The sequence below is a fragment of the Mesoplodon bidens genome, assembly GCF_964165515.1.
Source record: "Mesoplodon bidens genome assembly, chromosome: 4".
Taxonomy (NCBI): domain Eukaryota; kingdom Metazoa; phylum Chordata; class Mammalia; order Artiodactyla; family Ziphiidae; genus Mesoplodon; species Mesoplodon bidens.
The window spans coordinates 63,715,004-63,738,765 of NC_138160.1; the positions used below are offsets into that span (position 1 = coordinate 63,715,004).

Sequence of the window (23,762 nt, forward strand, 5' to 3'; positions counted from 1 at the left end):
TAAAAAGGAATTTTTTCTAGAGACAGTAAGAGTCATCCTTTATCCATAGGGTGAAAATTCACTGCCATACATCAGAAGCTGCTGAGTAGAAACAGCCTGCCTGGCTAACAGCTCCCAGCACTCCTGGAGTCATCTAGCCAGACTGGCCTGGACAAAGCTGGGCAGAGCTGCCTCCAGTCCGCCCCACCTGAGCCCACTGGACCAGCCTCCTGGGCAGCACATGCACACTTTCCTGCTCTGTGACTCCACAAGGGGCAGGTGGAATCACAGGTTCTAGTTCAGGGAATGCCAGGCGGGCCCTCTGTACTCGGCATGTGCTCTGTCCGGGTAGGGAATGGTGCTAAAATGAAACTTTACCCAGAGGTGATGAAAGAAGAGAGAGGAGAGAAGGCAGCCCACGGCCACCGGAAAAGACTTGGTCTAAGCTCACCCACCAAATACAGTTGACCCTTGAACAACACGGGTTTGAACGGCACACGTCTACTTATACACAGGCTTTTTTTCGATAAAGGTACTGGCAACTTTTTTGGGGATTTGTGACAATTTTAAAAACTTACAGACGAATGGCATAGCCTAGAAATATAAAAAAAAATTAAGAAAAAGTCGGGTAGGTCATGGATGTGTAGAAGTAGATACTACTCTATACTTACATGGGCATTAAGGTGAGTAATATTTAATATAAAACTAATAATGTGTTCATTTTCTTATGGTTTTATAACTTTGCTTTCAAAGAATTACATTACCATAGAATATGCCTCTCTCTCTTGTAATTGGAGAAAATGTGTATCAGCCTATCATCACAGGTAAGTGGTTTTTTTAAAAAGTAACAACGTTGGGCTTCCCTGGTGGCGCAGTGGTTGAGAGTCCGCCTGCCGATGCAGGGGACACAGGTTCGTGCCCCGGTACGGGAAGATCCCACATGCCGCGGAGTGGCTGGGCCCGTGAGCCATGGCCGCTGAGCCTGCGCGTCCGGAGCCTGTGCTCCGCAACGGGAGAGGCCACAACGGTGAGAGGCCTGCGTACCGCAAAAAAAAAAAAAAAAAAGTAACAATGTTTCCAATATTGTACTATTAATGACTGTATGCCATAAAAACTGTATAACGGTTCACTCATTAGTGTACAGGCTAGGCTACTGTGAAGCAATCACATTGATTATTACACTAGGTCACCATAAAGCAATTACATTGCTTCTTCTTCATTATCAATGCATGAATCGTTACACCTGTAAATAAATATGAATTTCTTTTTCACACTCTTCATTTCTGATGTCTAGTGTTAACAATACATATAACATCTACAGTGTTTTGTATAAGACAATACTGATGTAGGTACTGACAGACGATTCATCTTGTAAACAGATGATGTGAATTTACGGTTTTGATAAATACAGTACAGTACTGTATATGTATTTTCCTTAACATTTTTTTTCCTCCAGCTTACTTTAGCGTAAGAATACAGAATATAATACATGTAACATACAAGACATGTGTTAACAGACTGCTTATGTTATCAGTAAGGCTTCCGGTCAACAGTAGGCTATCAGTAGTTAAGTTTTGGGTAAGTCAAGTTATACATAGATTTTCAACTGCAAGGGGGGTGTTGGCACCCCTCACCCCTGCATTGTTCAAGGGTAAACTGTGCTGGCAAGATTCTACTCAAGGAGTAAAGGATCTAAACAATTACCAGTTAATAAGTCCCTAATGGAGGCCAACTATGGGTCTAGAACTGTGGTACACACTACAGGTGGGTGGGGAGAAGCCCCCCCTTCAAATATTCCAAAAATTCAGGGCATCAGCAAATAAGAAAGATATTAAGCAAAAAGGCTACACAGTCCAGGGAAAAGTACGCCATCAGTAGTCTCTCCAATGCAGACCAACCTCAAAGTCCAATCTCTCCAACAATTAAAGCAGCAAAGAAGAGTTTCTCTAGCAGTCACTGTTCTTCCCTCCCCTTCCCTTCCCCACCCCCTTCCCTCTCATTCTTTTCTCTCTCCCTCTCCCTCTCTCTCCTGTGCATTGTTGAATAATTCTTAATCTGTTTTAAACATGTGATTTTTTGCCATATGCAGGGATTATACCAATATGCTGACATCTATCACGTGGCAAAAAGAAGATATGATTAGACCCTAAATAAAGAAAGGAGCGTTGCCTGGGCATTAATAGGATGTATAAGTGTTTCTTCCCAAGAAGCAAGAAGCAGAGTTAAGGGGTACAGCTCCAGATTCAGTTTTCATTGCTTAGTTATTGGGAAAAAAAAAAAAGTTTATGAATTGCTACAAGCCATCAAACAAACGGACAGGCGTATAAATGCTTCCAAGGCACTAGTTTTTAAAATCAAACAAGACATAATGCCAGTGTTCATCAAGCAAGGGATGACAGTCCCTGCCTTGCCAGCAGAAAGCTGACAGCAGATTGGGCCAGGGAACAGGCAGCTCTAAACTGTGTGGCCTGGCTCCAAGGACAGTACAGAGCAGGGCAAGGTCAATGTAGGCTGAGGTATAGAAGAAAGACTTTCAAAGTGGAACTCAGCCTGGGCCTTGACCTCTGTTCCTTGTCCGTCCCTACACCCTGCTGGGAAAGAAGCACCATCTGACCCTGGCCCAGGAGGCTTCTGAGCTCTTTTCTCAATAATTGACACACCAGAGCCTGGGGAGTAGTGCTGAGCCCCAAGCCTCAGGAAGGCACACCAGAGACTTGGGACAAGAGCATCTCAGGGCAAACGGCCACATGTGAAGAAGGTCCTGAGTAGGGCAGGAGCTTGGTGGCTGAGTACCAGGAAAGAGGTCTTAGGACTCGAGCAGAATGAGCTGGGGCTGGCGAAGAAGACAGGACCAAATCACACCAGTCCTCATGCATCATGCCAAGGAATTTGGATTTTATCCTATGTGCAACAGGAAAGGATTGGAAGATTTTAAGCAGTGAATGAATGTACTCTAATTTACATTTTTAACAATCCCGACAGCTGCTGTGTGTATAATGGATCATGTGGGAGCTCAAACTTTAAGTCTTACTGAAAATCTATAGCTAAAACTTAGAATGTACTGAGGCCACAAAGGGGAGTCTTTTTCTAATTCCATTTTCCCCACATGTCATACAGACAAGCCCTTAGACTACACACACACACACACACACACACACACAAAATAGGTGCTTCACTCTTTAAGAACCCACAGTACCTTGTATGCTAGTCCCTTTTAGGGACTGTATTTCTCTCTGAAAGAACAAAACAACCATTTTTATGTTTTGGTGTTTTCCCTAAGACAAAAGGCAAAACAGAAGAGAACAGTAGGAAGAAAACATTCTTTGATAGTAAAGGACTCCCCTTTCACTAGACATTTTGTTACAAACTAGTGCAAAGTTGGCTGTTCATTGACAATAGAGCATTTTCAACTATCTACTTACTATTCAAACTTTGATACTCTGAGAACATTTCCTCTCAAAGAGATTTTTTTAAAAACAGTTGAATGAAGTTATGGAAAAATAAAAATCACTCCAAGTCTTTTGCATAGGTTGCTCTATAGAAATTAACAATAGGAAAATAGCCACTGAAGTAAATGGTTAGTAGGAGAGTATGATCTGCATCTTTTAGGACTGGAATGCCATTGTATGATCCAAAACTCTGAAAGTACGACCACTATTTATCCAGAGCCTTCTGTTAAGCAGTTAAAGCGCTTTACAAGTATCATCCTCATAATAACCCCATAAAGAGAGGAGAGTTTGCTATAAAAGTTCATTGGGCATGAAAACTTGGCTCAGTTATTCAACAGCTTGATCCAAAAGCAATTATTAAAATTAATTTTTAACAGCAACAAAAATAATTTGGCTGAAAGAGTAAACTAATAAGCAGTCAACTACCTACCCATTTCCCCTATACAAAGGCTGTCGTTCCTTGCCCCAATACCCAGAATTATTGCTATGAAACCAGCTCCTGTAATGATGGCTCAGAGGCCCGGTGCCAGGGGCTGAGTCAAAAGCACTGGACTCCATTTTATAGCAGTACTTGGTCCTCTATTTACACTGCCCTTAAGGCCAGCACCAAATGAGCTGGGGAGATAGCGATTTCCTAATGAATTAAGGCTGAGCAAGGAGCCATCCTTCATGATGCACGTGGGATGGTCCACTAATTGCTCCAGGACAGACACATCCCAGCCTCTCCTCCCCAGTGAGCTCCAACACATGCACACCTGGCAACCCTCAGGTCCTCCTGGCAGATAAGGCACCAGGAAGATGGGGTGGCTCAGTGGGGCAGGCAGTTGTGCATCAAAGTTGATGCATTTGCTGGTGCAAAGAATGCCAGTTCTCACGGGCTCTTTTCCAGGTTCTGCAGAGCAGAGGCCACCGGAACAAGGCCAAGTCCATGGAACTGACAACTTAGAGGTCATGCCTCCTTTGCCAGTCCTCTTCCTCCCTTGTGGGCTATTTCTCTCTTTAGCCACGGGTAAGTTTCCTGGATGAGAAATGAATTTAAGGTAAAGGCTGTTGATTCCATAAGACAGTGAGAAGCCTGGAAGATACACTTCGTTTTCCTGGGTCTTAATTCCAGGATTGTCCCATGTACCCTAGGAGTGACTGGAAGTGATGAGGCAATGAGACCTTCCCAGCTTTTTCACAGCATGGTGTGGTGAGAAAAGAATTCATATCTCTGCTTTTCACCTACTGGTTGTGTTATTTACACAAGTTACTTATACTCACTGAGCCTCTATTGCCTCATCTGTAAGATGGATCTAATACTCTATAGGGAGGTCGTGAACACTGGCATAAAACAGATGCTAATTATTACTGTCTTCTGTTTACATAAAGTCAACCTTCTCCTATCATGAGTGATTTCCATCTCTCTGTGCTTGTTTGTTATTCTCAGTTTCAAATTTTTAAATCTATTTCAAAATGGACTATCCATGTCTATTTCATACTAAGAGAAAGGCCAAAGTAGTGATTTAAAACAGGCTTTGGATCAAACAGAGATGTGGTCCAAAAGCTGTCAAACTTTTTGGGGGGTGGAATAACAACTTAATAACAACACTTCCGGGACTTCCCTGGTGGTCCCGTGGGTAAGACTCCGCACTCCCAATGCAGGGGGCCTGGGTTTGATCTTGCATGCATGCTGCAACTAAGAAGCCTGCATGCTGCAACTAAAAGATCCCACTTGCCCCAGCTAAAGATCCCGCATGCTGCAACGAAGACCCAGAGTGGGATAGATAGATAGATAGATTAGATAGATAGATAAATATAATTTAAAAAATAATAACATCACTTTCTTTCCTAGGTCAGAGTACTCTACAATAACTGAAGAACAGAACTTCGAAACAATGCTTGCTGACTGATGACCTGGGTGGCAATGCTATGTTAGAAACATTAGTGGATGACGGGGTTTAGCTCTAAGTTTTAAAGCCTTCATGGGTAAAATATACCTGGACAGTCCTGGCCCTGAATCTGGTCTGGTCTCCTTCAATGCCATTGGGCAGACTGGCCTGGTTTGCATGGGCACCATTTCTAGCTGGACCCCTAGGAAGCAGGGCCCAACAGATAAATGCTACTAGAACAACTCTACCCACCTTCCGTGGCTGGGGAGGCTCATCTCCACTGGGTCTCAGGAGGGTGTGGAAGGTCAAGAAAGCTCGTTATTACCCATACTCTGAACATCTGAGGCTCTGGGTAAAGCCCACTCATCTTAAGGAGAAAGAATCTACTTTTTAGCGCCACCTCTAGAATTAGAAAAGCAGTCCTAAATCAGACTATTACAAGTTCTTCTCAGGGTATCTAGCATACAAACATTGTTTCTATTGCAAGACTCTACCCAATTTCATTAAAAGTCTTTAAGAAATACTCTTAGGGAATTCCCTGGTGGCACAGTGGTTAAGAATCCACCTGCCAATGCAGGGGACACAGGTTCACACCCTGGTCTGCAAAGATCCCACGTGCCATGGAGCAACTAAGCCCGTGCGCCACAACTACTGAGCCTACGCTCTAGAGCCCACAAGCCACAACTACTGAAGCCTGCGTGCCTAGAGCCCATGCTCTGCAACAAGGGGCTGCAATGAGAAGCCTGAGCATGGCAACGAAGAGTAGCCCCGCTCGCCGCAACTAGAGAACGCGCACGTGCAGCAATGAAGACCCAACGCAGCCAAAGATAGATTAATTATTTTTTTAAAAAGAAATATTCTTAAATCATTTTGTTATATTTGAATTTTAAATTGTGGTAAAATTCATATTGGGTCTGTAAATATAAACATCTGAACATCAATATAGCTCATATTTAGAAAAAGAAAAAAGACTAAAAGATTTAAGAATAGGGGTAAGGCCTTGAGATCATTTAGAATGATATTTTATTAGAAAGAAGTAACTATTGAATACTTAAAATATGCCAAGTATCATTCTAACCCATTCGATCATCACAAAAACCTATGCAGTTTATTTATTTATTTATTTATTTATTTATTTTTGGCTCTGTTGGGTCTTCGTTTCCGTGCGAGGGCTTTCTCTAGTTGCGGCGAGCGGGGGCCACTCTTCATCGCGGTGCGCAGGCCTCTCACTGTCGAGGCCTCTCTTGTTGCGGAGCACAAGCTCCAGACGCGCAGGCTCAGTAGTTGTGGCTCACGGGCCTAGTTGCTCCGTGGCATGTGGGATCTTCCCAGACCAGGGCTCGAACCCGTGTCCCCTGCATTGGCAGGCAGATTCTCAATCACTGTGCCACCAGGGAAGGCCCCTATGAAGTATTATTAACCCCTATTTACAGATGAGGGCACTGAAGCAAAGAGACTTTAAGTAGTGTCCCAAAGATCACCCAGCTGGGAAACGTTAGAGCTGGTTAACTTCCCAAAGATCACCCAGCTGGCAAATGTTAGAGCTGGTTTCAAACCCAGGCAGTTTGGCTCCAAAGCCTGGCCTTTTAACCACTCAACTCGACTAGCTTGTTTTATCTTAGCTAGTCACAGTTTATAAATCAAGGGTCAAGACTCTTTCTCTACCATAAATTGTGGAAGAGCCTTTGACTGCCATCTACAATGCAGGCAGTATTAACATTTCAGGAGGGATTCCTACGTACATTTAGGATCCCTGGTCCCTATTTCCTAAAAGTCTTTGGGAAATCCTAAAAAGACTTTGGGGATCCTAAAATCCCCCTTCCAGATCCAAACACCCCTGGAATGTGGAGGGGCAGGGGAGGAGAGTGTTTGGGTTTGCCTCAGTTAGAACCATTACAGTAAACAGAAAAGCAAATCAAAAGGACATCAAGAAAACTGAAACAAAAAATACCTGTTAGAAAGCAAAGGCAGATGAAGAAAGAGAGACAAGAGGAAGACACATATCACATTTCCTCCCTTCCCCTGCCTCAACGCTGCACTGTTAGTTTAGCAATTAGACTAAAAACAATCCAAATGTTTGAGAAGTCATCAGGACTCAGCAGCTGACAGAAAACTGTTTTCTAAAAACAAATCCATATAGGGACTTCCCTGGTGGCACAGTAGTTAAGAATCCGCCTGCCAATTGCAGGGGACACGGGTACGTTCCCTGATCCGGGAAGATCCCACATGTCGCAGAGCAACTAAGCCCGTGCGCCACAAATACTGAGCCTGCGCTCTAGAGCCCGTGAGCCACAACTACTGAGCCCACGTGCTGCAACTACTGAAGCCCGGGCACCTAGAGCCCAGGCTCTGTAGCAAGAGAAGCCACAGCAATAAGAAGCCCATGCAACGCAACAAAGTGTAGCCCCTGCTCACCACAACTACAGAAAGCCCACGCACAGCAATGAAGACCCAACACAGCCAAAACTCAATCAATCAATAATATTAAAAAAAATAAAAACAAATCCATATATGGTAGGCATTCTTAATCTGTTCTTTCATAAACTCTAAGCCCAAGATTTCAAATTAACTTAGGACGTGCCAGACGATCTCCAATCTACAGATGAGAAGCCCTTCCCTTTGTTCAGACTAACACAAAAGAACTCAGATTGTCCAAAAATAAAAAATCCAATTTGGAGCCAAAACCTGGTACTACAATTAATAAGAACCTCTATTCTGACACAAAGGGAACCGCTCAATTGGCTCCAAAAATACAAATAACCAAGATGGTCATAATGATAGATATGCATGAAACACAACCACACTCCTTCCTCAGCCTGCCCTCTCTTCTCTGCCATCTAATGAGGCAACACGCCAGCAGGAACACCCAAAGGTAACTCCCCTAGATGACGACACAGAGGGAGCTCACCTTTGCAAAGCTGGTGCCAGGATGTGGGATCTGAAGGGGCCAGTGGTACTCATGCTCTCAGGACCAACAGTCACACTGTGTCCTCCAGCCCCTCACCCATTCCTCCTCTCTCCTGTTCTCCTCCTTCATTCTTCCCTCTATTCCTCTCTTCCCCACTCTCCCATTCCCTTAGCAAATGCAAACATCCTTTCTCAGGTTTTCTTTGTAGCCATTCTGACTATGGATTGCTTCTGAGGACATTTAACACAAAAATCACAAAGCCAGAAAGGGATTTTGGCAAGAATTCCAAGATAGTCATATCCAAATTTCAGAACACCATGCCAACAGATGCTCAGCACCCCCTAATCCCTGGACTGTGACATGACATATCCCAGAGAGAAAAGGAACGGATGCTACAAGGAATTCAGAATGTGGGTAGCCTTCCAGCTCACCCTAAGGCAGCCTGATGTGCACCAGCAGTCCTCCCCGGCTCTGCAGAAGGTAACCACCACTCTCCTTGTCAGATTACAGCCAACAGTCCCTGAGACTAGTATGATGCTCGTGCACTGACATCAGCATCAACAGTGACATCCTGGACACCCATACCCCTAACAACCTGGACTTGTTTATATGTGGGCAGCTCACCCCACCCACCTGCCCTAAGTTAGGAGAAATGATCCCTGCATGTGAATTGTTAATCCTGACTTTCCTGAAGCAAACCCTGGCTTCTGGGAGAACTCATTATGCACACTTAAAATCTGAAGCATCGCAAGTCTCTTCTTACGATGGTCATTATGTTATTGCCAGGCTTCTTAAGAGTGCCAGTAACTTCACATTTACAAGGACACTAACAGTTCTCTTGTAAGAAAAAGGTAAGTACAAATAATTGTATGTTTTCCCTCCCTAATTGGGTCAGCCTCAGGGATAGTCATTCTGGCTGCTCACAAGCACACAGACACGCAGCCATACTCCCAAAGATCCCATTTTTACAACCTATACTTTAATTCTGATCACCTCCAGGAGACATACCTTTCAGAGTGCATGCAACCCCAGTACTGGCTTTAGGGCAAATTGATCTAATCTAGTAAGAATAACTGAAAAGCTCTTTCGAACTGTGCACTTCAAGGAAGTTCCAAAGAGTTGCCTTGGGCAAAGAGAACATTAATGTGGGATAAGGCACCAGATGAAGGCAAGGGGCTCTGACCCTTATCTCCAGATTAAACCATAGCAACTTCACTTTTATTTGCTGAATAGTTGTTATTAAGCAATATTTGTTAAAATTAAAATTTTTTAATGCCCAAGAGGCATCACAGTCGGCAGTGAGGCATGACATGTGCAGTCATGATTACCCTTCAAAATTTCTTTAGAAGACCAAGAAACCACCTCTCAAGAAGCTTCTAGAATAAGTTTTATAGCACACTAGACAAAGTGGTTGATTTATTTTATTAGGGATCATCTAAAACAACAACTTTGATAGTGTCTCACATTTTGTGTGCCAGGAATCTGGGCAAGGAACAGCTGAGTGATGCTTCTATTCCATGCAGCAATGGCAGGGGTCATTAGGTAGTAGACGGATGGGCTAGTCTGGAGGGTCCAAGATGGCTTCATTCACATGTCAGTGGGGCTGGCTGGAAGGTTGGGTTTACCTGAGACTGTCCCCTGGAGCACCTGCCACAATGACCGTACAGCAGACCTCTTAAATGACGGCTCAGGACTTGAAGAGCAGTGCTCCCACCATCAAGGCAAAACTGCATGGCCTTTTATGACCTAGCCTTGGAAGTCACATGTTGACACTTTGTGTCACACTCTACTGGTGAGAGGAGTGACAATCCCACCCAGATTCAAGGAAAGAAAGCTTGTTTTTAAAATCCAGAACCTCCCCAGCCATACTGTATAAAAAATAATTCAAAGACTCTGACAAAGGTAGTTTGCACCGAGCCTTGAACATATCCATTCAGAATTGCCTGTTTCGGGATGCTGAGCCTGAGAAAAAGGAACCAGTGACTGCTTTTCAGAAAACTGGTCAAAAACAGCAGGGAAACAGCCCAGTGGTATTATCCAGACTCAATAAACAGACTTGGGGTTTAGAAATTGGCAATGAGCCCCAACTATTACCAAGAAATTCTGAACTGACAAGGCAAGGATTTGTGTAAAAGCACCAATCACTTTTCTTTTTTTTACATTAATTTTTTTTACATTAATTTTTATTGGAGTATAGTTGCTTTACAACGTTGTGTTAGTTTCTACTGTACAGCAAAATGAATCAGCTATACGTATACATATATCCCCCCTCTTTTTTGGATTTCCTTCCCATTTAGGTCACCACAGAGCACTGAGTAGAGTTCCCTATGCTATACAGTAGGTTCTCATTACTTATCTATTTTATACATAGTACCAATAGCGTATATAAAGCAATCCCAATGTCCCAATTCCTCCCACCCTCCCCCCTTCCCCCTTGGACCAGTCAATTTTCTTTATAAGGTTTTGGCCTTCAGAAACTTCTAGGAGAGATTTCACTGAGGCCGCTCTCCCTTGAGGCATAATCCCCAATGCTTTAAACTCATTTTCTCTGAGTTATCCTTTACAATTTACACTTGTTAGGCCTCAGTTTTTATTTTCTTTTAACTCAATCATACCCCGTAAGGCAAGATGATGTATGAGAGGACCTGGAACCCAGGTCACCTGAGGTAACAACAGAGTGAAAAGAACCTAACACTCTCACTCTAAGGCAGTGGTTCTCAGCCAAGATGATCTTGCTTCTCCCCGTTTCCTGTCCCCAGCCCACAGGGGAGAAGGGGCAGTGTCCGGAGAAGTTCGGATCTTTACAACTGGGGTGGGCGAGTTCTGCTGGCGTCCAGTCGGCAGAGACAAGAGATGCTGCTTAACATCCTACAATACACAGGACGGCCTCCACAGCGAAGGATGATTCAGCACAAAAATGCCCATGGTGGCAAGGTTGAGAAATCCTGCTCTAAAGCACACACTCTACGTGAGCAGACTGTTAGCAGTTCCCCATCATTTTCATTGTTATTTCTCTCATTTTCATTGTTATTTCTCTCTCCTCTGTTTTTGCACCATGCATGTACAGTTGAATTTCTATGAGTCAAATGCACAGATGCCATGGCTCCACCGGAATATGGCATTTTAAACAAAGAGTTCTCAAAGTCTGAAAATCATAATTCTCATCATGAAATCATTCTTTAACTTAATTTTTAAGAGTCCCTTTTAATTTAGATGACCCAGTCACATCAGTAATACTACAGACAGGCAAACCAAAAACGAACTCTAAACGAATCAGAACTGAGGGGCTCCCGTATGCTGTGGTCTTTTGTTTCTTAAAATAATGAGCTGAAGTGTTTATGCATGGGTGCGAGCAAACCCTGAGTTACAGATTAACAGCCGCTCTTTCAGGACAGCCTCTCCCATCTGTCATCTCCCAGCAGGAGAACAACAGCAACACTGACACAGACATGGCCGAATCTGACCAAACACAGCCGGTCCTCCGCCACCTGTCCGTAAGACAACACAGATGACTGCCTGAAGAGCCCAGGGACTGACTTTCCTCCCTACAGTAACGTTCACACACGCTCTGCTCTGTTCATGGCACTCATCCTTCGGTTTATACTTACAAAGCAAAAGCTGTCAACTTACCAGGCAGAGAACACTTTTCATAAATTCTGATGTTCACCTTTGGGGAACTTCTGACAGTCATTTTTATTGGGTCTCTTCCACCACAAATTTGTAAAGCTATTTCCTATTTCTAACATTAATTGCTATTTTCCTCTTAAAATAAGGTTTCAGTGACACCCATCCATGGCACAAAAAAACCACAATTCCCTCAGTGAAATAAATTACATCGCTGAGTTGGCACAAACTGCAGTGTGGGCCAGGCCCGTTAACAGCACGTGATGTGTTGCCATTCTCCCAGGATAAACATAAACACTTTTTATACAATTTTTGGGTTTTGAACCCCCCTTTCCAACAAAGATTTTTGCCCCAGGAGGGAGAACCTTAGCTATCCCACACATCACCATGGAGCGTGGCCCTCACTCCTGAGAAACACATACCCGCTAACAAATCTGACCACAGGACTAACTTTTAAATGACGACTATTAATTTTACCTCATGTCAAAATACACACTCCTGGGCTTCCCTGGTGGCGCAGTGGTTGGGAGTCCGCCTGCCGATGCAGGGGACGCGGGTTCGTGCCCCGGTCCAGGAGGATCCCACATGCCACGGAGCGGCTGGGCCCATGAGCCATGGCCGCTGAGCCTGCAGGTCCGGAGCCTGTGCTCCACAACGGGAGAGGCCACAACAGTGAGAGGCCCGTGTGCGGCAAAAAAAAAAAAAAAAAAAAAAAAACACACTCCTTTGATCCTTAAGGCAAAGGAAGCCCTGGGAAAGGCCAGATTACAGAAGCTGCCAGCTGAAGAAAGGGCAAGCAAGGCAAGGAGTGCCAGGAAACTCACGGCGAGCTTCAGCATGGAAAGGGCGGCACCAGCATTAAACACACCACATGCCTGAAAATGTCAGCTACAAAAACCGCTTTGAGCACCTTGGCTTGAGGGGCCAAAAATGCGGGAGAAACTTTCAGAGTTCTTGGATTACTTAAAGCTGACTTGCTCCTATTTTAACAGCGGTGATAACCACCACTTACTGTGTTCCAGATATGCCTTACAGAGGTTGCCTCTATTATTATAACAATTCTCTCCATTTCACAGATAAGGAAACCAAGGCCTAGAGAGATTGGTAACTTGCCTAGGGCCATGGATCCTAGGAGTGGGGGGTGGGGACTGGAACCTAGGCCTGCTTGACTCAAGGCTGGCTCTGCCCCATCCCAGATCCTGCCCAAACACAGAGCCCACTCCCCGCTGTGACAACATGGGGCTGAGAAGGGCTGTCTCCAAACACTCTCTCCTCCAAAGAGCCTGATATATAGCTCTCTAGTGTTTGTTAACTGGTAAAATATATACTTAAACAGGCCGCATACTCCCCAAACAACATCTAATCCTGTGTGTTTAATCATTAACAAGTTTAGGCTATAGAAAATGCATACTCTTCAGATTCAAGGTGAGCTGGGCTGCTTGTTAGGTACAACTGGGATCCAGAAAGGACCCAGAAACACAGACCAAGACATCCTTGGGACCTGGCCTGACTGGAGGAAGAACTTGGTCCTCTCATGAAGACCCTGCGGTTGAGTCCTTATAAACAGAGGGTGATGAAACTGGGGTGATGATCTTGGATTTAATACAGGTTCTGGGGAAAGAGCACGGCAAGGGAGGAAATCACCTACAGAAAATACAGAAGGTATAAATGGAAGAAAAACAGATGGGCGTATGAAAGACTTCTCTGATTTGTGTTACAAAAACAGGAGCAAGGGCTTCCCTGGTGGTGCAGTGGTTAAGAATCCACCTGCTAATACAGGGGACAAGGGTTCGAGCCCTAGTCTGGGAGGATCCCACATGCCGCGGAGCAACCCATGTGCCACAACTACTGAGTCTGTGCTCCAGAGCCCATGAGCTACAGCTACTGAGCGCACACGCCACAACCACTACACGCCTATAGCCCATGCTCTGCAACAAGAGAAGCCACTGCAAATGAGAAGCCTGTGTACCACAACAAAGAGGAGCCCCTGCTCACTGCAACTAGAGAAAGCCCATGCACGGCAACGAAGACCCAACACAGCCAAAAATAAATAAAATAAATAAATTTTTAAAAAAAACAGGAGCAAGGTGCTTGCAAAATAACTAAAAACTTTGATTCTTACTCTCCTACTCCCTATAAAACTGTACCTACATGATTTATACCTTATTTGGGGAATGACTAATGAATGTACATATACTATGATTTCACTTTCCAATAAGAAAATCATGAATGTGAATCAATCTTCTAACTTATTAAACTTTTATAGCAAGTTGGAACCCTATGAATAGAGAATTCCATCACATTTCAGCATTTAATTCTGTAAACATGAACACTACTATATAAACCTCCATGAGCCTTTTTTTTTTTTTTTTTTGCCATTGTGGTTACAAATCCCCATAGATTGCTTTAAAAAAAAGAGAGGAAGAGAACTACTGAATTGAAACGATTATCACATGCAATAAAATGAGTAAATAAATAAACAAAAAGTATGCCTTCACCAACAGGCAGTATCAAAACACTTTTCCACTAAAAGGTTTGCTTTCTAAATCACCCTTAATAAAAGCTCAGGGCTTATAGCTGGGAAGTCAGGCACTCCCACCTCAATTTTCTTTGTACTTTCAAGAAATCTAAAGAGAATAATCAAGATTTCCCCACATGTAAATGAATTCAAGAAACCAGATGCTCCAAACACACTGTTTTTATCAACATATATGTATTCTTAAAAACTGAATTTGTTTCCCATTTGCATGGTTTTTCATATAAAATGTTTTGGGTTCGAGTATAATATTTACTGTTCACTTCCAAAGCACTATGCTAGCACTGAACAGCACAGGATCACAAAGAACCATATCAGTGCCAAGGAACAGCCCCCATGAGAAGTTCAAACACCCGACCATGCCGGCACTATCACAAAATCACTTCCCCAGGCCTGACTTTCACCAAAAAACAAAGTAATGATTAATGCCACTGTGCAAGATAAAGTTTGTTCTTTTTATTCAAGATCTAATAACTTATCCAACAGTCATCATTCTTCTTGCTGCTATGGAGACCTGGTCAGGCCCACCTCTGGCCTGCAGAATGCCTGCCAGCTTTAGATCAATAAGCCCTGTGATCCATAACACAGAGCAGAAGCTGATAACCCAGTGGTACCTTCCTGCAGGCATCAATCAGGGTTAGACCCACCAGGAGACTGGATGTCTGCTGCCTATTTCCTGAAGAGAAGCAAGGCGATGTCATGCAAAGCCAGCATCAGCAGAGGTCTGGTGAACCTGTGAAGGGACTATCGGCTAGAACAGGTTTCCAGAAGGAACTGTGCTCTCTCCCTCGGAGGCAGCACAGAAAGTCCACCTGAAAGTGGTCAGGTGCCAAGGGTTCCAGAGGAAGGACACTCACCTGCGGACATCAAGGCCACGTGGTGAAGCCTAGAGGTCAATTTAAAAAGATGCAAAATGCTCAGCTAGGCTAGGAGGCTGGGCCAGAGTGGGTGGATGAAACCAACCAAGCAGTAAACAATGACATCTCTTCAGTGATTGTGAATTCAAACAGAATATCTTGACCTTCCAAATGCTCTTTGGCAACTTTTCATCTTGAATGAATCTCCTATTAACTACTCTAAAGTTTAAAACTCGCTTGCAATGGTACATCTTTTTGTGAGTTAACTGGGAGGTTAGATAAGGGAGGTAAATGAACTGCAATGCTTGGAGTTACCAGCCTGAAAGCAGCTGCATGCTTGCCGCCACTGTGGGTCTCTAGGCACGTGACACCGCACGATTTGGTTTATTTACTTGGCTGGGGCCACTGACAGAAGGGCTGCAACTTTCAAAATGAGGCTGGGAGTGGTGGCGAGCCTGATTTACTGGTCAGTGGCATCTATCAGTGTGGAGGCCTGAGTCCTCCTCCTCTGGCTACTGTGCTCAGACGTATTAGGGCCTTCCGCTCATACCCCCAGCACCATGTACACACGCACACACACATCCACCAACAGACTGCAAGTCTAATAAGCTCCAAGTAGCATGTCCCTCTGAAAAGGAAGCACTGAACCATGAAAGGAGGGTGGGCTCTGGCTGTCGGGTACTGTTCTTGGGTAGAGGGGCAACTTCAAGCCCAACCTCCACAGCTGTCCTGATTCCTCCGGACTGATTGGGACCACCACCTCCATAAGGCACAGGCTCCGCCCAACTCCACAGGGCACCCCTCACCCAGGCTACCACGTGGCATCCTGCCTCCCAGCCACCCCCAAGCCTGAGAAAGCCTGTCTTGCGTCAACTGCACCACCAACTTTACGGCATCAGTTTAACCTTGCTACGTCTCAATTTTCTAACCTACCTGTAACCTCAAGAAAACCTCAACTATGTACAAGCTACTTGACACCACTTCTTACAGACTTTTCAGCCTATCAAAGTATGTCAAAGAGCACTAGACTGGGAGTCCGAAGTCATAGCTTCATGTACATCATTCACCCGCCTAACAAGTGCACATGAAGCACCTATTAGAAAACATGCCAGGGACCAAATGTATGAAGCTGTCCAAACAAGACACAGCTTGGGCAGAGCCTGGGCCAAGTCATTCAGTGTCTTGGACTGAAATTAAAAGGCTTGGACAAGAAGCTCTTTCAAGTCCCTCCCAGCTCTCCTATTCTCCACTCTTGGCTTTGGTGCCAAGAGGGGACTGAAGCATTCTGGAATGTTCTGCGTCCCTGAACAGATGCTATTTTTACTCCATATTCATATAGCTCAGGTTGCAGACGTGTGACTTCTCTGCACTCTGCTGAACATAAATGACTCGTTTTCATCCCAGAGTTTAGGAGACTAAGTGTAGCCCTAACACAGAAGGCCCACAGGCAGGCACAGCTCAGGCTCCCGGCACAGGGACCCTCACGGCCTTGTTCCTTCTACACAGAGGCAATCTGGTTCCTTGAGATCAAAACTACAGAAAAACAGGAGCAGGGCTGCCAAGGCTTCCTCACATGTTGCCTGGGTTTGTTTATTTCTTCTTCATCAACTCACATCATTTCTGACACTGCACTTCAACTGCCTGGACACAGCTAGAAAGAAAGGCTTTTAAGAGTCACTGAAGTCCAGCCAACTTCTGATTAGCCACAGTAATGAAGGAAAAGAACAGTACATGGCCAAAGTAAGAGGGCCTCTGAGGACTGTAAGGGCAAAGATGTTTGTACAGGATATGGAGAAGCACCAGTGAAACAAGTGAAAATCTTCCTCCAACCCCCGGAATTCCCCTCAGACAACATTTCAGGAAAACACTGGCTGGAGTTCCCAAGAGCACCACACACACCCAAAAGGGAGGCATCTATGGTCTCCATTATCAACTTGTATGGGAAAATACTGGCTCCTGAACCAATGCGGGGATAGGATTTTATAAGAACTATACAAACTGAAGCTATGATTAAATGTAGTTACTAGTAGTTAAGGTTTTTATTAGCACATCTTAATAGAAGTTTTCTTTTTATTCAGAGCTGAGTTCACAAATATTAGGCGGAAATGTCTACAGCAGAGAGGGAGAAGCTGGAGACTGGAAAGCAAGCAGATATGAGATAGTAAGAGTGTAAATGAAGATGGACACGGAAAAGGCTGGGCCCTGGAAACAAACCACCCATAAGCAGTGATGCAGACAGCTGATGCCTTGGCCTTTGTGATCATAGACACAGGCTCTCCAGACGTTACTCAACACGTTACCTAGGACTGTTTCATACATACAAAGAGCCCTTTCCCATCCTGCCCTCTCTCCAACCTCCCCCAACTCCCACCTCCCTTGCCCTGCCCACCTGGATCACTCTGCTCACCCTCAGAAAGAAACCAGGCTGCCTTGGGGAATGGTGCCAGCTGGTGGCTGGTATAGAGAACTATCTATTGATCATCAAACTTTTCTCTCCCCTCTCTTGGAGGACTCTCTATCATTCATCCCCTATTCCTCTTTCCTCGGTTTCTTCTCATTACCATCACAGAGGGCTGAATTTGAAAGTCAGAAGTCCAGGGATAGAATCCCAGATGCCCCACTTCCCTACCCAGAGAGGGCAAGTCACATAACCTCTCTCTGCCTCGCTCCCTTCTCTGTAAACATGGTCAGAAAGACCTGCCTACCCAGCAGGGTCTTTATGAAGCAGCAGAAGTGCGAGTACACCGTGAACAGAACAGGGCTCATCAAACAGAAGGCAAAGCCTCACCGTTCTGCTCACTCCCCGGCACCTGGACACTGCTCAGCTCGCTCGCGGGAATTCAGGGCCATCATGCTCTGAAGCAGTGACCTCGACAACAGATGACTGGCAAGCCTTCCTCAGAGGTAAAGGCACCGTCCCAGCTCTGAACGAGCTCTCTTGTCCGGAGGATGTCTGTATTTTCAGTGTGAATGCCATGTTCCTGAATAACAGGCCAAGTGGTCCATCAAGACCTGTATCAGCTGGTTTGAAGTCGCTAACTCATTTGCAGCAGGAGAAACTCTTTTCCTGGCCACAGTGCCCTAATTGATCACTGGGCCTCGCAAGCCCTCCCCAGTGCTATTGAAATCGGGCTCTAGGTTTACCAGGAGGCAACTGGCCAGCCCCTGTGAGGCTCTGCCCCATCCCCAAATGCCATCGCCCTGTGATACAGATCTTCAAGGGGCTAATGAAATTATCTCCTCTGCCTTTTATTCCTCCCTAACAACCACAAAATTTGATAAGAATGACCCCCTGCTCCTCTAATTTAAGGCCTATTTTATTACCTTCAACCCTAATTCTCTCTCTTTTAAATGGATATGAGACCCTGAAGACCCCACAGGCCAATGGGATTAGTAATTGATGGCTTCCTCCTGGCCGGCTCTCCAGAGGGCGCTTCTGCTTCCCCCCTCGGGTGGGGTCACAATCAGTTCAATCTTCATGCTTCAGAGACATCCCCTTTGAACAGGATCAAATGTCCCCCCACCCCTGCCTGGTGCTCCGCTCAAAGGAGCAGCAGCTGCTTCCCACTCAGAGCAGTAATGTCAACTCAGCCAGAAAGGCAGAGGCAAGAGGAGGTCGGCGTGGTTAATTGTCCACCAGGCTCAAACGCAGGCCCACTCAAACCAGCACCTGGGAGGGCTGATCACCCCTGTAAAATGCAACGTGCACTTTGAACCCAGGAACAAGGAGGATGAGAACTATCTTCCCCAGCCTGCTGGGACTTGATGGAGCTTCAGCTATTTGTCTTCTTTTTCAGATTGTAGCCATAAAGGGTAGAAGCACTTCTCTGCAGCAACCCCAGGCAGGCACATAAAACACAGGCGAGGTGAGCAGCAGGGCTTGCCCACCAGGAAATAAAGGAGAGGAAAGATAAGCATCCATGGCATCAGTCTAAAGGGAGCCAGCCAAGGCTGGCCTCTAGCTTTGAAGAAGGAACCTGAGAGAAGAGAATTCCGAAAGCCTCAGAAACCGCTCCTTCTAAGAAATGCTCTTAGAAATGCAGGGAATTTACTCTTTCTCATTAAGAGATGGAAGAGAAAATTTTTTTACTCTTTCGCCTATTTGAAAAAGTTACTTTTATTACCTAGTTATCTGAAGGTCTCCTTCCAACTCAGATCCATAATAATTGTAAAAAGACTCTTAAGAAACAGAAAATAGTCATTTCGTAACTGAAAGAGGACATGAGAGTGATCAAAACAACACCTACAGGGGGCTTCCCTGGTGGTGCAGTGGTTAAGAACCCGCCTGCCAAGGGAGGGAACACGGGTTCGAGCCCTGGTCTGGGAAGATTCCACATGCTGCGGAGCAACTAAGCCCGTGTGCCACAACTACTGAGCCTGAGCTCTAGAGCCCGCGAGCCACAACTACTGAAGCCCACGTGCCACAACTACTGAAGCTCGCATGCCTAGAGCCCGTGCTCTGCAACAAGAGAAGCCACCGCAATGAGAAGCCCGCGTACCGCAACGAAGAGTAGCCCCCACTCTCCGCACCTAGAGAAAGCCCATGCACAGCAACGAAGACCCAACGCAGCCAAAAATAAATACAAAAAACAAAAACAAAAACAACAACAAAAAAAACACCTACTGTCCTTTTGTAAAGCAAAAGCCTAAGATATTCCATTTAAAACCAACGTTCCCTGGAAACAAGTACTTCTAAGTTTTTCTTTCACATCAGTATCAAAATCCCCACAGTAGATAAGACAAACCAGCCATCAAATCACAGCTGACAAGTGACGTGATCAAAGTAGAAAGTGGTTCCCAAATTATGCGTCAACTGTGTTCTGAAGTAGAAAAAAACAAATTCTTCCCCAGAGATGTCAATACCTGGATGCAGCTTTACAGTGAAACTTGGAAACCGATTTTGGAGATTTTGCTTCTTCTTTAAGAGAAGGATAAGATAAAGGCCCACCTGAAGCTGAAGATAAAGGCTTCACCCAGAAAAACCATACACCTAAGGGGGGGATGTGCCACTTTGTGTGTGTATCTGTCAGCAGCTGCAATCTGACTTCCCACTCATTTCAGCAATAAAGGAACTGGCTGGTCAGAGACCAGCATGCTAACGACACTGGAGTCCGGGACCAGCAGACCAGTTGCTGTGTCTGCTAGTTGCCTTTGCTCTGACTGCTCCCAAATGTCTGCCCTGGATACAAGGGGCCCATGCTGGACAGTGTTTTTGGATCAAGGCCAAGGCTCCAAAATGGCTAAATCAAACGCACACACACAGACACACACATGCTCGCGCACCCTGATACACAATTTTACTGCTGCTGGGGCACTAGCGGTTTCTTAGTAAAACCGTTCTTTAGAAAACAGTAAACATTCAGTTGCATGAAAGAACACCACATTAGAAATCCAAAACAAAGTTCAGAAGCTCTAAGGAAATTCAGGAACTAGATCACTTCTTGGACTTTCTAATTAGGATGACGTTGGGTTGCCGAGATTCAACGAGAGAGCTCTGTGAAGTGTGCCCAAACGCACACTCACGTGTGAGACACCCTGGGTGGAGGGGGACCAGCTCAGTAACTGGATGACTTAACCTGCCTCATTTTTTTTTTCTAACCAGATTAGAATTGTTATCATAAAACAGGAGACACTCTGAGAATCAGAGGTCTTCTAGAAGCTCAGAGAATCAGAGATCTCTTAGGAGCTCAGTGAGTGGCCAATTATTATCAGTTGGGAAGTACTCCCCATGTGTTTGGCGGCAGGAAGACCAGACATACTCACCACCTTGCACTCAGCTTCTGCAGGCATTGGTACAACAGAAAACAGTTGGTAATATCTCAAATTCCATAACCTACTAAAAAGCTAAAACTCACTCATATATTAACATCTGGGCTTTTAAACTGTAACTTTCTTCATTTATTTTTCAAGTATGATAGACAAAATGGAGTCCATGGAGACTAGAAATCCCTGGCCAAAGCTGAAACCCTCCCTCTCCCCAAGCCCTAGGAAACTTTAAGAAGAACAGGGTCAGGTGACAGTCCAATTTCCTCTACTGCTTTGCCTTCCACTAACTTCTCCTTCAGGCAGCTCTCTGGCTGGGGCTCAGCACCAAGCAGAAGAAACCATGGAGACGTGACCGCTTTTTTTATGTGAGACTAGGTGGCTGGTACTTCTGCTAAGTGGTGGAAAGCACACCCAGAAAGCAGAAAACAACTTCTCTTTGCTTTCGTGCTGCACACACCCAAACAAAGCAAATGGAAAAGGTGAACAATGAGTATTGTTCATGTAGAGGCAGGATAAGGAGGCAGGATAAGAAGGCAGGAACGGGGGCTTCCCTGGTGGCACAGTGGTTGAGAATCTGCCTGCCAATGCAGGGGACACGGGTTCGAGCCCTGGTCTGGAAAGATCCCACATGCCGCGGAGCAACTAAGCTCGTGTGCCACAACTACTGAGCCTGCGCCCTAGAGCCCATGCTCTGCAACAAGGGAAGCCACAGCAGTGAGAAGGCTGTGCACCGAAACGAAGACCCAACACAGCCATCCATAAATAAATAAATAAATAAATAACAAATAAATAAATAAAAAGGCAGGAACAAACACTCAAGACCTCATTCTCCTGTGTGAATGTGGTCTTTAATCAGATTGAAGTCCCTCCCGCCCCACCTCCACCCTGGCTTCTGGGAACTCAGCCACCTGCCAGTTCCTAAAAGGACCCAGGCTCCATTCTGGCTCCAGATTCAGGTGAACCATTGCCCTGGGGGTTGCTACTCCCAACCCACAGGATGAAGCAAAATGGCATCAAGCCAATCAGTGTGTCTCTCAAAGATCCCAGCATACTAAGACTACAGGGGAAATGGAAATGCATGATTTAAAAGCTTTTTATTAAAATTATTTAAAGCTAAACTGTGTTTTAGAAATATTTTTCCTTCCTCTGGGTTATAAATTGGTCAAGTCAATTGTTTGCTCCCTTACTGCCATACATTTGGTTACACGTTCAATCCTGGGGCTGCCCAAGACTCCCAGGGGCTGGCAGACAGATGTCTCTCCCGGGGCAGCCAAGGGGGCTGGTGGCTCAGGGTCCCAGGCTGTCAGTTAGCACCTTACTGACAATGACACAAAAACTCCTGATTTCTCATCCTTTTCAATAGTGGTAAGAATCTAAACTCCTGCCGACTTAACATATTATGGCACATTCTCAATTACCCGTGGTAATGTGAGCAAACAGCCATGTCATTAATCCAAAAAGGCACTCTACACATCAGTTCATCGGCTTAGGAATACATTTTTTTGTAGCTGTGCCTCAGTTTAGTCTACTAGGGCTTTTTTTTTTTTTTTTTCCTCCTCAGATGAACATTCACTCATTTACTGAAAGTCTGTTCCACGCCAGAAACCATGCGAGATTGGAGATGGTAGCAAAAAGAACTCACACACTAGGGGAAAAGACGTGTACAAACAAGTAAGTAAAGCTCACCACGGGCACGTGCAGTGTGCTATGTCAGCAGAGGGGCAGCGATTCGTTCCGCTGGAAAGCTGGGAAAAGGCTAGGCTCCGAACACCCTCTCTTTCAGACAGTTTGTAAATAACAAGTGAAATGTTGGCTGAGTCTTAAATGAGGAAAAGGAATTCTAAAGCACCAACTCAAATGGAGAGGTGAAGGTGCCCAGCAAAAAGGAAAGAGCGTTGGGCACTGAGACGGGCAGCAACATCCAGGAGAAAGCCAGGAAAAGGAATTCTAAAGCACCAACTCAAATGGAGAGGTGAAGGTGCCCAGCAAAAAGGAAAGAGCGTTGGGCACTGAGACAGGCAGCAACATCCAGGAGAAAGCCAGGCAGGTCAATAAACATCTTCACCCGATAACTCAATAGGGCAGGTAACCACTTTACACCTTTCTTCTTTTTAATTTTTTTTTTTTTTTTGGCTGTGCCAGGTCTTAGTTGCGGCACATGGGATCTTTTTTTTTAGTTGCGGCATGCAGGATCTTTTAGTTGCAGCATACGGACTTCTTTAGCTGCAGCATGCTGAGTTCTTAGTTGTGGCATGCATGTGGGATCTAATTACCCTGACCAGGGATCGAACCCGGGCCCCCTGCACTGGGAGTGCAGAGACTTACCCACTGGACCACCAGGGAAGTCCCTTTACACCTTTCTTAGAGGAGCTGCCACCCTATATTTAAGGATTGTCTTTTTAATGCATGAGAACTTGGGGTGGTTATCAGAGTGCATCGCATGGCTGGAGTTTTCCCAGAACCAGCCTGAACATGAGCAGATCCAGGAAGCAACCCCTTCCTTACCTGTACGAGGAGGAGCTCCCTGATGAGATGCAAAAACCACAGGCCAGCTGTGAACTCAGGAGTCTGCTTCCCAGTTTACCTGAAAAACAACAGGAGAGGGCCATTTCTGTTAATTTGGAATAGCCAGTCTTTTAACAGCCCCAGTAGAGACCTGCAGACCCTGCCTAAGGCTCCTTGGTCTCAAAGCAGAAAACCTGGCCAGCGTCACTTGGCCAAGGGGTTGGATCAGAGAAGTGGGTGAGAATCGTGGTGTTTAACTCGGAGGGT

The 23,762-nt window shown here is 45.3% G+C and overlaps 1 protein-coding gene across 2 annotated transcripts in view; it reads right to left on the reverse strand.

The window, feature by feature from the left end:
- LHFPL2 (LHFPL tetraspan subfamily member 2) overlaps nt 1-23,762 on the reverse strand; it is a 176,619-nt gene that overhangs the window by 140,699 nt on the left and 12,158 nt on the right. For both annotated transcript variants that reach the window (XM_081230413.1, XM_081230414.1), the window contains exon 2: nt 23,496-23,574. The gene's annotated coding sequence lies outside the window, so the exon portion shown is untranslated. The remainder of the gene's footprint in view (nt 1-23,495; nt 23,575-23,762) is intronic.